The sequence below is a fragment of the Cryptomeria japonica genome, chromosome 1 (genome assembly GCF_030272615.1).
Source record: "Cryptomeria japonica chromosome 1, Sugi_1.0, whole genome shotgun sequence".
NCBI classification, from domain to species: domain Eukaryota; kingdom Viridiplantae; phylum Streptophyta; class Pinopsida; order Cupressales; family Cupressaceae; genus Cryptomeria; species Cryptomeria japonica.
Window position 1 is genome coordinate 588,801,001 of NC_081405.1, and position 14,853 is coordinate 588,815,853.

The following is a 14,853-nucleotide window of genomic DNA, read 5'->3' on the forward strand; positions in this document are numbered from 1 at the left end:
TTTCTTTCCTTACTGCTTCAAGCACTAAGGCATTTGCTATGTCCCACTCAAGAAGAATTAGTACACCAGATTTTGCTACCAATTCTCTCCCCTTTTCAGGAGTAATGGTTTTGAACACTGTCATCATTTCTTGTTTTATTTCTTCCTCCAATGCAGCTGCATCTTTGTGGGGTTGTTCATTCTTCCTCTTCTCACTTCTTGCTTTGAATTGTTCAATGTTTTGCCTCCAAATAAATTGCATAAAGGATCCTGTTGTAACAAAATTATTATTAGCCAGGAACTCCTCACTGGCTTGTTTGATGGCAGGGTCTAACTCCTTTCCTTTAAACTCATCTGCAGTCAAGTTCATCTTAGCACTCGATGGCTCTTCAGGTATTCCCTCGTGTTTCCTCATAAGTGTAGGCAATCTCCCCTAGACTCCCCAGCTGCAACAACTACTCAGCCACCGCATGTTCATCTCCCACATGGATTGGGGATTAGGATGGGGAATATAAAGGTTCACCTTTTTGCACCTCTTTTCCCACCCTTTTCCTTTTAGGGGAATCTTGGATGTCAATTACATCTTCTATTGGTCTTTTCCCTTTTGAAGTGGAGGATTCACCTCTGAATGGCACTAGCACACTATACTTTGGCTTCTTGTGCATCACATACTCACCTAGAGGGATGGCCTTGGCAAAGGCAGGCTTGGCTAAAACCAACTTAGCCTTTTCAGGATCATTTCTCATTATAGCTTCCCTCTTCTCCTTCAAGGTTTGCATTAAATCTTCAAAATATAGTATCAAGAATTTAGCCTTCTCCTCAAAGGGGGTAAAGATAGACAAAGGGTCATAACCAATATCAAATTGGTGGATAAAATCAAGAGCCCTTTTGTATGCTATCCATTTCTCTTTTTTCAATTCCTTCTCATCTAGATTGAATTCATTTATGATTAGATCCTCAAGAAAATGGAACTGATGTAGTCTAACTTTACATAAGGCTTTTTTCCTAAACATGCCATTAAAGAAATCTTCAGGGTCAGCAAACCTTGACACTATAGTAGACAACCTACAGGGTTGAAAGAAATCATCAAAATGTTTCAGACAACCTTGGTGATTACAAACTGATGCACAATGGTGACAGTTGGGAAAATGGTCCCTTTCCCCCTATTTGTTAATTTTGCGTCTTGTACACCCAATTTTCCTCAAGACCTCTACAATTCCTATCTTTAATGGGACCTAATAGGGAAGCAAATATGGAGTTCATCTGAATCCATAAACTCTCAACACAGTAGAGACAAGGTACAAATATATATCACCCCAGTTGTGAACAATCTTGATACCTTCAGCAAATTCTTTAGCCCTCAAGAATCGTAAAATAGCCTTAGGGATCCTAGGGTTTTGTGGGCACAAGAGGATCCTGTTGTTCATAAAAAATGATTAACCCAAGTACACCTGCAATCCTTTTATGAAATGGCCAATTTCAGTCTACAAAACACATCAGGGCTTGGACAATATAACATAGGACCCTGATTGATCCTCCTGCACTTCAAAATCTGCTAGACCTAGGGGGGACACCCTTTTGATGCATTAAATACAATGATTATAGACACATGACTGCATCAACAATAAGCAAATAGATAATTCCACAAACTCACCAAATTTAGAAACACATTACAGATTGGCTAAATTTTTATAAACCACGGATGGAAAAGAGGTTGGAATGAAAGAACACAACCCCTAAACACAAAGGGAAAAGATTTGTCTTTAAAATTGTAAATCTGAAACTATCCCCAAGTATGCAAGACCAGTGCCTTGTTCATTGGGCAATAGAGTCACACACAGAACTGCAAATGTGCATCCGTAGTTACAAATTGGTTTTCCTTAAACAATATTCCTGCATTAACACCTTATACTAATGCATTACTTAATTCCATTCACAAATTTATCAGATCTGGGACACATTCCATTGTTTATGACTGATTATAGAATTTAAACTCTTCACTAAAAAATGCCTACAAACAATCATACGATCTCCTTGAGATGACAAATTATAGCCTCCTTGAGGTTTCAATTCATAACAATGAAACCTTGAGGTTTCAATTCATAACAATGAAATATATGCATAGAGACAATATTGTGGGAATTTTACTGATGCCTGACACAACTAAGACCTGCAACTAAGAAACCACATCTACAACACTACACTGCAACCTCTATACCCTGAAAAGATCCATAGAATTTTACACATTTGGGTCAAGTAATTCAGAAATGGAAGCCACAAAAACTGGAGCACTTCCTCCAAAATTCTAGAACCCTTACAATGAGAAGAAAAACAAAATAAGAAGGAGAGGGAAAAAGATTAGGTCTACAACCGAAATTGCCAAGTGTCTCTTTTCCAATTGAATTTCATTTTCCTTCCTCTTTCTCATGGAAACTACTCTCAAAATATCCCATTCTTGTTAAAAATAACTTCATAGTTGCATTCCTCATTCTAAGGGCTTTCCAACGGTATACAATACTTGGTATTTTGAGCAAAAATGGACCTCTGGGCGAATTAATCCTTCATATGTGCACATCATTTAAATTTTTGGATTTTCTATATAGTCTCAACTATATATTTAATTTTGATTTTTCACCCTGATTTTGGCCTGACGCCCTGCCATGTGGTAGCCTCCGATTTGCCTGTGGATCCACTAGGATGACACCTCACTGATTTGCCACATGGACTGCCTCGTCACTGCCACCTAAGTGCCACTAGACGAGACCTGCCACCTGTCTTTTTCTATTTCGCAATGACTAACGGACGTGCACCTTCGGGATCCAAAATCACGTGCACCGTTGGATCATCTTGAATCTGCATGCTTTTTAACCCTTTGCCATTTTGTGAAGCTCAATCAATGTGCATCTCCCTTTCATTAAATCGTGCCAGTCATTGGATCTCCTGAACTTGCATGGTCTTTAACTCTTTTTGTTGTTTCACGATGCTTAATTCTCGCACATCTTTACCCCATGAATCAATGCATGTCGTCGGATCTCTTGCAACTTGCACACTAGTTAAGCAACCCTTTTTCTATAAAACTCGCCTGCCTTGAGATCCATGCCTCCGTTGGGTCCACCTGATCACCACTTGTCGGACTCCTTGGTCACCTCAGGAAACACGCCCATGTGTGTGGGGTCTGCTTGGGCACCCATCAGCACCTTGCGTCAAAATCCTTGAGGCTTTCACACTATGGATAAGTGGAGTTTTGATTTTAATTATTAAAAACTCCCGTGGAGTTGGGATAAAGCATTTTGTTAGTTAGATGAGAGGGGAGGGTGAATCAGATAAACTCACAATCTAATGATCTATCCAGATTCAACCTCGGTAGAACTTACTTGATATGCAACTATGACTATAAATCATTCAAACTCATAAACTAATAAACTTGAAACAGCAAAACACATATAACACCAGATTTAACATGGAAACCCAAATAGGGAAAAACCACTGTGGGATTTCTGACCTATAAAGAAAATATACTCTTCTAGAGTATGCTCGGTTAAAAGCCAATCTTGTTAAAGATTACATAAACACATTGCTAGATGTGACCCAGTCAAGTGATTTCCCTCAGATCTATCAGAATCTTGCACTTTTTTAGAAGTGACCTTGTCAAAGGATTTCAAACACTCATTCAGAATGTTACCTTGCTAGAGGATTTACAAATAAGACTGTTAGGTCCACTTGGTTACAAGATTTCCTATCACTTACAAAAAAAAATAACAGTAATAAAATATATCTGCAACTTCACATCTAAAATGTTAAAGCAGACTCTATGTGCTCAAAATAATCTTGTCATAAGACTTATCTTCCTCCCTACTAGGCTTCTCAATCTATTCTTCAATCGGATCTTCAATCTTCTATACTCTGTAATAACCTATGGAGTATCACTGCTCTTCTATTTGCCTGCATCCTTTGTTCATCAACTTTTCTTTATTTATAAGTAATTCCTAACTGCTTATTCTCCTTAATCACATTTCCCATGATTAATCTTAGCCATCAGATCTTCAAACTTGACTAGGTTCATTTGAATCCTTCAAACTAAAAAATGTTTTATCTTTCCTTGAAACTTGTATACCTTCCTTGGTACTTGTGCTCGGTTATGACCGTTCAATCTATGTTGTTGATCCAACTCTTGAATTTTCATTGCCATTGATCCTTAACAAACTTCTTGCATGACATTCCAATCTTCTATAAATCTCCAACTGATTGGCATCCTTTATTTAATAATGTATTTATTCATCCAATGTATTCTATTACTGCTCGGTTGATACTCTGTAGATACTGAACTTTACTCGGTAGATATTCTATCTTCATTAACTGACATTGATAACCTTGGTGTTTACCGACTAGATCCTTGCTTGGTAAAATAGAACAGTATTAAACCTTTACTCATTCTATTACATGAAATCTTTTCTCCTTCTTGTTCACTCTTTGAATACACATATATAGGATATCAAAATAATCAAAATATCATAATATCATCACTTTCTAACTCGGTAATAGTTGCCCATTGAATAACTTATTACTCCCCCTCATTTTCACATTCTTTATGTGTCTCTTTCTGACATCTTTATACTTATCAACACATACTCTTTAAGATATGGGAACATCATACTAAATCAGAAAATCAATTGTTTGACATCAATGACAAAATAATATTATTAAGACAATACTCATCCTTTATCAATTATATCATCAATCTCCAACAACCTTCTCAATATCATCATACCAACAAACTTAATGTAATGCCAACAATCTCCCCCTTTGGTATTGATGGCAATACCAGTTTGATTTATTCCAATTGATTCGGACTACTATTATTCTTCTCCTATGATCTTCTGCCCCTATCTTTAGTCTTCTCCCCCTTTGACAATAATGCCAAAAGTAAAACTAATTCATGATTACTTCCCCTGTGAAGTAATTTCCTTGTTGTTTAAACATATACAAATGTATCATCTTAGTCTCGGTCAGGGCATCTTGTCTTCATTCACTGTTTCATGCACAACTTTAGGCAACCTCCTAAAGTGTGTAAATCAGCATCAACTCACAAATAGTATTCTATAGAGTCATAGAATTGATGCTTTCACCGAACTCTATCAGTGAGTACTAGATAGGGGTAGGACCCTTAACTTACTTCTAAGATACTCAAAAGTGTCCCTTGGTAGTGGCTTTGTGAAGATGTCTTCTATTTGTTCCTTTGTGCTAACATACTCTAGCACAACTTTCTTTTCTTGAATTTCTTCTCTTCGAAAATGATACTTTATAGAGATATGCTTTGTCTTAAAGTGCATTACCAGATTCTTTGAAATGTTAATAGCACTTGTATTATCACAAAATATAGTTATTAGCTTGGTAACTGTCTCATTCATACCTTCCAACAATTGTTTGATTCATTCTATATTGGTACAATTCAATGTTGCAACAATATATTTAGCTTTAGTTGTTGACTGTGAAATCCATCCTTGTTTCTTGCTAAGCCAACTCACTAGTCTTTCTCCCAAATAGAAAGCTCCACCACTTGTGCTTTCCCTGTCATCAATATTTCTTGCCCAATCAGCATCAATATAGACTTTTAACTCAAAATCATTCCTCTTTTTATATAGTAAACCATAATCTTCAGTGCCTCTCAAGTATCTGAAAATTCTCTTGATTGCTATCATATGGGTTTCTTTGGGATCTGCAAAAAATCTTGCAACTATACCTACTACATGTGCTATATCAGGCCTGCTGTGAACTACATATTGAAAATTTCCAATCATAGATCGGTAAAGTGTCTCATCAACAGATGCAGATTCATCATTCTTTGATAGTTTACAATTAGTAGTCATAGGAGTACTTATAGGTTTAGAATCCTCCATTCCAAATTTCTTCAAGATTTCCTTTATATACTTGGATTGAGTAATGAATACCTCATTTTTCATTTGCAATATCTGTAAACCTATAAAATGATTTATTTCACCAATTAATGACATCTCAAATTCTTTGCAAATTTCATTTCCAAAGTTCTTGCATAAAGAATCATTTCCACAAAAAATAATATCATCAACAAATATGGCTGAAATCAGTATTCCATTATCCTCATCATTCTTCATATACATGTTGTTGTTTTCACTAGTCCTCATAAATCCAATCTTGATTAAGTAGGAGTGCAACCTTACATACCATGCTCTAGGTGCTTGCTTTAGGCCATATAAAGCTTTATGTACCTGATCTTTATTTTTCTCTTCAAAAAATCCTTCAGATTGTTCAATGTAAACTTCTTCTTCTAGTATACCATTCAAAACTGCAGATTTAACATTCATTTGATATACCTTGAAATTTTTGTAAGTAGCATATGCCAAAAATGATCTCACTCCCTCAAGTCTTGCCACAGGTACAAAAGTCTCACCATAGTCTATTCCTTCTTCTTGAGCATAACCTTTGCAAACTACCCTTGCTTTATTCTGAATGACCTCACGTTTTTTATTTAGCTTATTTATGAAAATTCACTTTGTACTAATTACATTTTTCTCTTTTGGTCTTTGGACTAGTGTCCGTGTTTCATTTTTCTTGATTTGTTCAATCTCTTTTGTCATAGCATTCACCCAATCTTTTTTGCTTAATGCCTCTTTTACTATCCTCGGTTCAAACTCGAATATCAGACGTGTTCTGTCTCAGTTTGTTCCTTGTCATCACTAGATCATCCTTATCTCCTATAATCTGACTTGATTCATGATTTCTTCTAACATATTTTGCTAATATAGGCTCGGTAGGCTCTGTATGATCTTCTTCATCACTCGATAACTGAGTATTTTCTTCATCGACTTTCTCGGTTAGACTTCTTGGTTGTACATATATAAACTCTTCATAATCTCCTAGTTCTTTGGAGTTTCCTTCATCATTCCTTTCTATAAATTCATCAATTTTCACATTTGCACTTTCAACTATTTTGTTAGATGATTTGATCAGACATTTAAATGCTTTACTCCTAGAGGAATAACCAAGAAATGTTCCTTCCTCGCTTTTCTGATCAAATTTTCCATTTCTGTCATCTTTGTGAACATAACATCTACTTCCAAATATTTTTAAATAACTTACATTTGGTTTATTGTCATACCAGATTTCATACATTATCTTCATAGTTCCTTTCTTCAGTCGTACTCAGTTCAGGGTGTAAACTGTAGTGCTTATTGCTTCTCTCCAAAATATTTGAGGTACTCTCTTCTCTATCATCAAAGTTTTGGCACAATCTACAATTGATCTATTTCTTCTTTTAGAAATCCCATTTTGTTGTGGTGTTCTCGATGCAGATACTTGTCTCTTTATACCATGAACATTGCAAAATAAGTTAAATTCATCTGAAATGAATTCTCCTCCTCTATCAAATCTTAGACATTTCAATTGTCTTCCTGTTTCATTTTCAACTCTTGCCTTATACCATTTGAACATTTGAAAGGCTTCTGATTTCTCTTTTAAAAACATAACTGACCTCATCCTTGAGTAATCATCCACAAATAATATGAAGTATTTATCACCATAATAAATTTGAACTTTCAGAGGACCACAAAGATCAATGTGCACAAGATCTAAAATTCCTCTAGAAGTGTAAGACTTACTTGTAAAGCTTGATTTTGTCATCTTACCCATCTGGCATCCTTGACATATTGCATTCTTAGGTTTTTCCAAGCTCGGTAGACCTCTTACTCGGTGCTTCTTACTTATTTTGATCAGGTTATCAAAATTTACATGACAAAACCTTTTATGCCATAACCAGATATCTTCTATTTTTTCATACAAACAATTGTTTTGAGTTGAGTCAAGATGAAATGTATTAGCTCTTGTTGGAGTCCCGATAGCAGCCAACTTTCCATGTTTGTCATGAACTTTGACAATTCCTTTCTGAAATTATATTTAGTATCCTATATTGTTTAGCTGTGCTACACTCAACAAATTATATTTCAGACCTTCCACCCAATATACATCATCACATTTAGCATTGTCAAGAAGTGTGATAGAACCTTTACCTTTCATAGGACATGGTGCATCATTACCAAATCTTACATAACCTCCATCATAATCTTCTAATTTAGCAAACTTGTGTTTATCACCTGTCATGTGATGTGAGCATCCACTATCTATGATCCAAGAATCATAATTATTTATGTGTGATATTAAGGATTTTTCTTCATACCTTTCTTCATCTGATCCATCTTTGATAGCCACATATACAACTTCCTTTGTCTCAGTCCCATTAGATTTATCATCATTGGATTCCTCATCAGCTACTAGGTATGTCTTTCTATCTCTCCTTTTGAAGTCTCGGTACCCCTTGTATTGGTTGTCTTTTTGTCTGTCATCTCGGTATTCTCTCTTTTCACTAGATTCTTTGTCAGGACAGTTTGAAGCCATATGTTCAATTTTATCACAATTAAAACATTTCAAAGGTAACTTTCCTTTATACTTACCTTTGCCTCTCGGTAACCTTCTGGCCAATAATGCTTCAAACTCTTCTTGCTTTCTGATTTCCTCATATAGTTTGTGTACTTCTTCCATGTTTTTGTGAAATCTCTCACTTTCTCTACTGTGATTTCCTTTTGCACACTTATACATTCTATCATTGTAATCATTAGATTCACCAAGATGAAAAGAACTAAATGCAAATTCAACTTTGTTTACCGAAGAGCCACTGTTATCAAAATTACTTAACTCAAAAGCATGTAGCTTACCGATAGTAGCATCCAAAGAGACTGGCATGTTTGGTACAGACCTTAATTCATTAATTGTAGAGACTCGAATGGCATAAGCAGGTAGAAGTGTTCTCAGCAACTTACTTGTTACATCCTTTTCTTCAATAGTTCCTCCTACTCCTTTGATTTGATTGATAGTTTCCTTTAACCTTGCACTATATTGGATTATGTTCTCACCTTCATTCATTTTCAATGATTCAAGTTGTCCTCTTAGACTGTCTACTTTTTCTCTTTGAACATGTTCATCACCACCATAGATAGATATAAGCTTATTCCACATAGCTTTGGCATCATTACAACCTTCTAGATCATTAAACTCTGAGTTGGTCAATGTTGATGTTATTTCAATCATTGCTTGAATATGTTCTTGCTTTGCCTTTATCTATTCTATTGTCATAGGGTAGGTTCTAGGTGGAGTGTAATCATTCTCTAGATAATATGTTGCATATTCTCCAATTCCTGATAAGTGCAACTTCATCCTTTTCTGCCATGTGGAGAAACTAGACTTGTTCAACTTTGGTGCATCCCTTTTATACATCTTTGGATCTTGCCTCAAGTTCCTTTAAACTTTTCTTTCAGAGTTATAGCTCTGATACAAATTGTTAGTTAGATGAGAAGGGAGGGTGAATATGATAAACTCACAATCCAATGATCTATCCATATTCAACCTCGGTAGAACTTACTTGATATGCAACTATGACTATAAATCATTCAAACTGATAAACTGATAAAGTTGAAACAACAAAACACATATAACACCAGATTTAACGTGGAAACCCATATAGGGAAAAACCACTATGGGATTTCAGACACACAAAGAAAATATACTCTTCTACAGTATGCTTAGTTAAAAGCCAATACTGTTAAATATTACATTCTCCAGATAATATGTTGCATATTCTCCAATTCCTGATAAGTGCAACTTCATCCTTTTTTGCCATGTGGAGAAACTTGACTTGTTCAACTTTGGTGCATCCCTTTTATACATCTTCGGATCTTGCCTCAAGTTCCTTTAAACTTTTCTTTCAGAGTTATAGCTCTGATATAAATTGTTAGTTAGATGAGAAGGGGGGGTGAATACGATAAACTCACAATCCAATGATCTATCTAGATTCAACCTCGCTAGAACTTACTTGATATGCAACTATGACTATAAATCATTCAAACTCATAAACTGATAAAGTTGAAACAACAAAACACATATAACACCAGATTTAACGTGGAAACCCATATAGGGAAAAACCACTATGGGATTTCAGACACACAAAGAAAATATACTCTTCTAGAGTATGCTCAATTAAAAGCCAATCCTGTTAAAAATTACATAAACACATTGCTAGATGTGACCTGGTCAAGGGATTTCCCTCAAATCTATTAGAATCTTGCACTTTGTTAGAAGTGACCTTGTCAAAGGATTTCAAACACTCATTAAAAATGTTACCTTGCTAGAGGATTTAAAAAATAAGACTATAAAGTCCACTCGGTTAAGAGATTTCCTATCACTTACAAAAAAAAATAACTATAATAAAATATATCTGCAACTTCACATCTGAAATGTTAAAGCAGACTCTATGTGCTCAAAATAATATTGTCATAAGACTTATCTTCCTCCTTGCTAGGCTTCTCAATCTGTTCTTCAATCAGATCTTCAATCTTCTGTACTCGGTAATCACCTCTACAGTATCAGTTCTCTTCTATTTGCCCACATCCTTTGTTCATCAACTTTTCTTTATTTATAAGCAATTCCTAACCACTTAATCTCCTTAATCACATTTCCCATGATTAATCTTAGCCATCAGATATTCAAACTTGACTAGGTTCATTGAATCCTTTGAACTAAAAAATGTTTTATCTTGCCTTGAAACTTGTATACCTTCCTTGGTACTTGTGCTTGGTTATGACCATTCAATCTATGTTGTAAATCCAACTCTTGAATTTTCACTGCTGTTGATCCTTCACAAACTTCTTGCACGATATTCCAATCTTCTATAAATCTCCAGCTCATTGGCATCCCTCATTTAATAATGTATTTATTCATCCAATGCATTGTGTTCCTACTCGGTTGATACTCGGTAAATACTAAACTTTACACAGTAGACATTCTCTCTTCATTAACCTACACTGATAACCTTGGTGTTTACCAACTAGCTCCTTGCTCGGTAAAATAGATCAGTATCAAACCTTTACTCATTCTATTACATGAAATCTTTTCTCCTTCTTGTCCAGTCTTCGAATACACATATATAGGATATCAAAACAATCAAAATATCATAATCTCATCATTCTTTTTGTGTCTGTTCCCGACATCTTTATATTTATCAAAACATACACTTTAAGATATGACAACATCATACTGAATCAGAAAATCAATTGCTTGACATCAATGAAAAAATAATATTTTTAAGATAGTAATCATCCTTTATCAATTATATCATCAATCTCCAACAACCTTCTCAATATCATCATACCAACAAACTTAATGTAATGCCAACACATTTCACCTGGGACTGCTTTTCTAAAGGAATTTCTGAGTTTTAATGGCACTGCCCATGCATTTGATTGAAATTTTGAAATTCCCTTCTCAACTTCACCGAAGAGGATGCTAGAAAGGTCATGGCATTTGCAACACACCTACCAAATGCATTGCTTGGAAGGTTTCTACAACACGTGGGGGAGAGGATTAGCTCTACCTATTACAAACCATGCACAGGGAGATGCTAGGAAAGGGGTGGAGCTGTAGTTATTTGAAGACTTTTAAAATGACCTCTCACCAACATTTTTTACCTCAACACCATCTCACCACTGATGGAGATACACCAGGAGGATTGGCACTTTAAACCTGCCAAAGGATTTGCTTGAAAGTTTTTGTGTGTTTTGTAGAATACCACACACAAAAGACATGACAAGGAGAGACCACGCAATAGCAGAGAGGAGGACTTGGCAAGGGCCATGAGATTTTTCTTACACCTACCATTTGTAATTTGTTTGAAAGTTTTAATTACCTCCAAACACCACGCAGAGGCTGAATCTTTCAACTCACGACAAGGAGGAATTGGCACATGTTTGAAAATCTTTCAGAATTTCAATACCATACCATGTGCCACACAGAAGGAGATGTGAAAAGAGTTTAAGGAATTTGGCTTTTACACATGCCAATGCATTTTACTATAGTTTTAAACTTTATTTGCTCTTCCAACTTTTGACCACTGGGCAAAGGAGGCTGGGCTCTCCACCGCATTGGGGAAGGAGGACATGGCACTCATTTGTATTTGTTGAAGACTTCAACGCTATCCTCTATCAACTTCAACGCCTTGCCAAAGTTTTTGAAAAGTTTGAAACTAAATTTCAATGCTAGAGGACATCAATACACAGCAGGGAAAACTTGGGAGGCACAATGAAATTTTTCTGGAGTTTAATTGGCCTCTAAACTGCTACACCATTGAGGGAAAATCAAACAAAAGTTATAAATTTTTTCATTACACATGCCCAATGGGATTCGCTGAAAACTTCAATGGGTCTTACCCATTCCAGACCACTTTTCTCTGTCAAGTTGTTTTCTATGGCATATTAAGGATCAAGGTAACCAAATGTATCCATCGGCATGAGTTATTTCATAAGGTGACTCCTACCTTGAAAACCCAAAATCTGCTACTTTCACTTCCAATTTTCACTTAATAATATAATTGGTAAATTTGACATCTCTCTGAATTATTCGAGGTTTGCAACTAGTATGTAAGATACACATCCATCAATCCATAAATGACAAGTACACAGAAGTCACCTCTCACCATCCTAGTGGCAAATTACAGTTGAGCTGACATTGATATACATTACCATGAATTCAAGACCATTAGGTATGAGCCAAGTCGGGCCCCAAAATGGGTCTGACTAAAAAAAATTTTGTTTTCATACAACTGACCTCTAAAATACCTTAGGAACCTTAAACTTACCTCTAGAATCAATCAACACCATTTTCGGATCATCAGACTAACTTTTGCAACTTTTAGGCACTTGCGCAACATTTTCGCATTTAATTGCGAAGACGTAATTTTCAAACTGGTCAAAACATCTATCTGGACCTCGCCATCTAACAGGCATGTACTTTGATATACAAGCATGAACTATACCAAACGGTTTTTCAAGACAAATCCCAAGTGAAGAGATATTAATTGTTAAAAATGACCAACTGGCTTTGTCGACACTGGGGACCTAATGAAGTCAATGCTCAAGCAACTCATGATGCCTTTCTTAAAAATATCAAATGACCTCTGTAGACCCTCAAATCTGAGACATAGGTACCTTGAAGTACATTTAAAAACTTAGAACTCTTAGTTTGACCAAAATTCTTACTGGGTGCAAATGGTACGCTTATGAAAATGGCTACTTTAACTGATACGACAATGAAAGTACGGATCACTGAAATAGATGGCCTAAGAAACCCTTCTGAAAACCGATCAAATGGATTAGCAGGAGCTTGAAACTGGAAACATAGCTTTTCATTTATACCAACAATAGCTCGGAACAAACATTCTGGCATGAAATTTCCTGAGGCAACTTGTACACTTATGCAAAATAGGGCTCCGACTAGCAGCTGAAACTTATGTCAAAGCTCACAAACTAAGCAAACAGATTGAGCTTTGAAAACTAAGCAAATGGATTCATAAGGACTTGAAAATTTGCATGCTGACTCACATTTGTGCATAGAATTGAATCCATTTTGAAATTATTCATGATGATCAATAGAGAAAAATATATAAACACTCAAAGTAGGCTACTTGGTAAAATATGCATTTGCACCGAAAATACACTTTCAGCTCACCCCTTGAAATGGCTACCTGATAAATTGATCCAAACTGAAATCTGAAAGTTTCACATCACTACATAGGTCAAATTAAAGGTGTACAACAAGTTTCCAAGGCCTTACCCTTTGAAAAACAACTGGCTCTATTCTGCCCCTTTTCTAACTAAGCCACCTGAATGAGATTAGGTGCCTTTCTGAAAATGCAATATCAAAATTTTGAATTGGGGCTCAAAACTTGGTCAAATTTAATGAGTCCCAAAAGTGGCTCTGACTGGGGATGGTTGATTGCAAGATAAACACAAGAATCTAGAATCTATGGTTAAGCAGACCACCCAAAAATAGAGTACATCTATTCTCTTCTCAAAAATAGGGCTTTCTTATTCTACCCAAGAAGTTAGGCACTTTATTGCAAACCACACAACTAAAGCAAAGCAACTGTACAAAATATACAAACATACTTATGACTGAATATAAATTACTTACACAATCTTAGCATTTACCTTTGTCAGAAATCTGATTCTCATCACTTGATATCATGATCCAAACAAAGGCACCTTTCAATAACAACTGAGCATAATCTTTATAATCAACATCTTTCATCTCATTTCTATAACGGCTAGTGTGCATACCTTCGGCCTGATTTTGAACTTTGTAATTACACACTACTTCAACAAAGTAAAATCATGAGACAAAACACTATAGAGGCTTTCCCACAAGCTACCATACATTTCACTATCCCAATCAATTCTATCATTTGCAAAGGCATCATCATGCCAAACTTCGAAAATAAAGCATTCATTCTCAACATTGTAATTCTCATCAGCACATGCCTTATTATCATTTAAATTCATAGAATGAGGGGCATTACTATCCAATTGATGCAAACAAGGAACATAAATATCATGATCCAGATGTGATACTTCACTATGCTGATCACACTCCATACTATCCTTGTTTATCAAACTCAAAACCTCTGCATTCTCAATATCCCATTCATGGAAAAGAATGCATACCTCTGGCTAAAGCAAATCCTCAGCTAAGTCTTCTTCATTCAGACTTGTACACACCTGAAAAACTTTCATTTGTGGTTTGAACACATTAGCAAACAACCCATTACAAAATCCTCCATCCTGACACATGTCACTACTACATGGAATGGTGTTAGCATCATGGACTGGTTCATCATTTTCAACATCTGGTTGATGAATTATTTCTTCAAACAAAGGGTTAGAAACCAAATGGAGAATCCCCTTATGAACATTATGACAATGAAGTAGTTGGTCCATAGCTATATCAACATTGAATAGA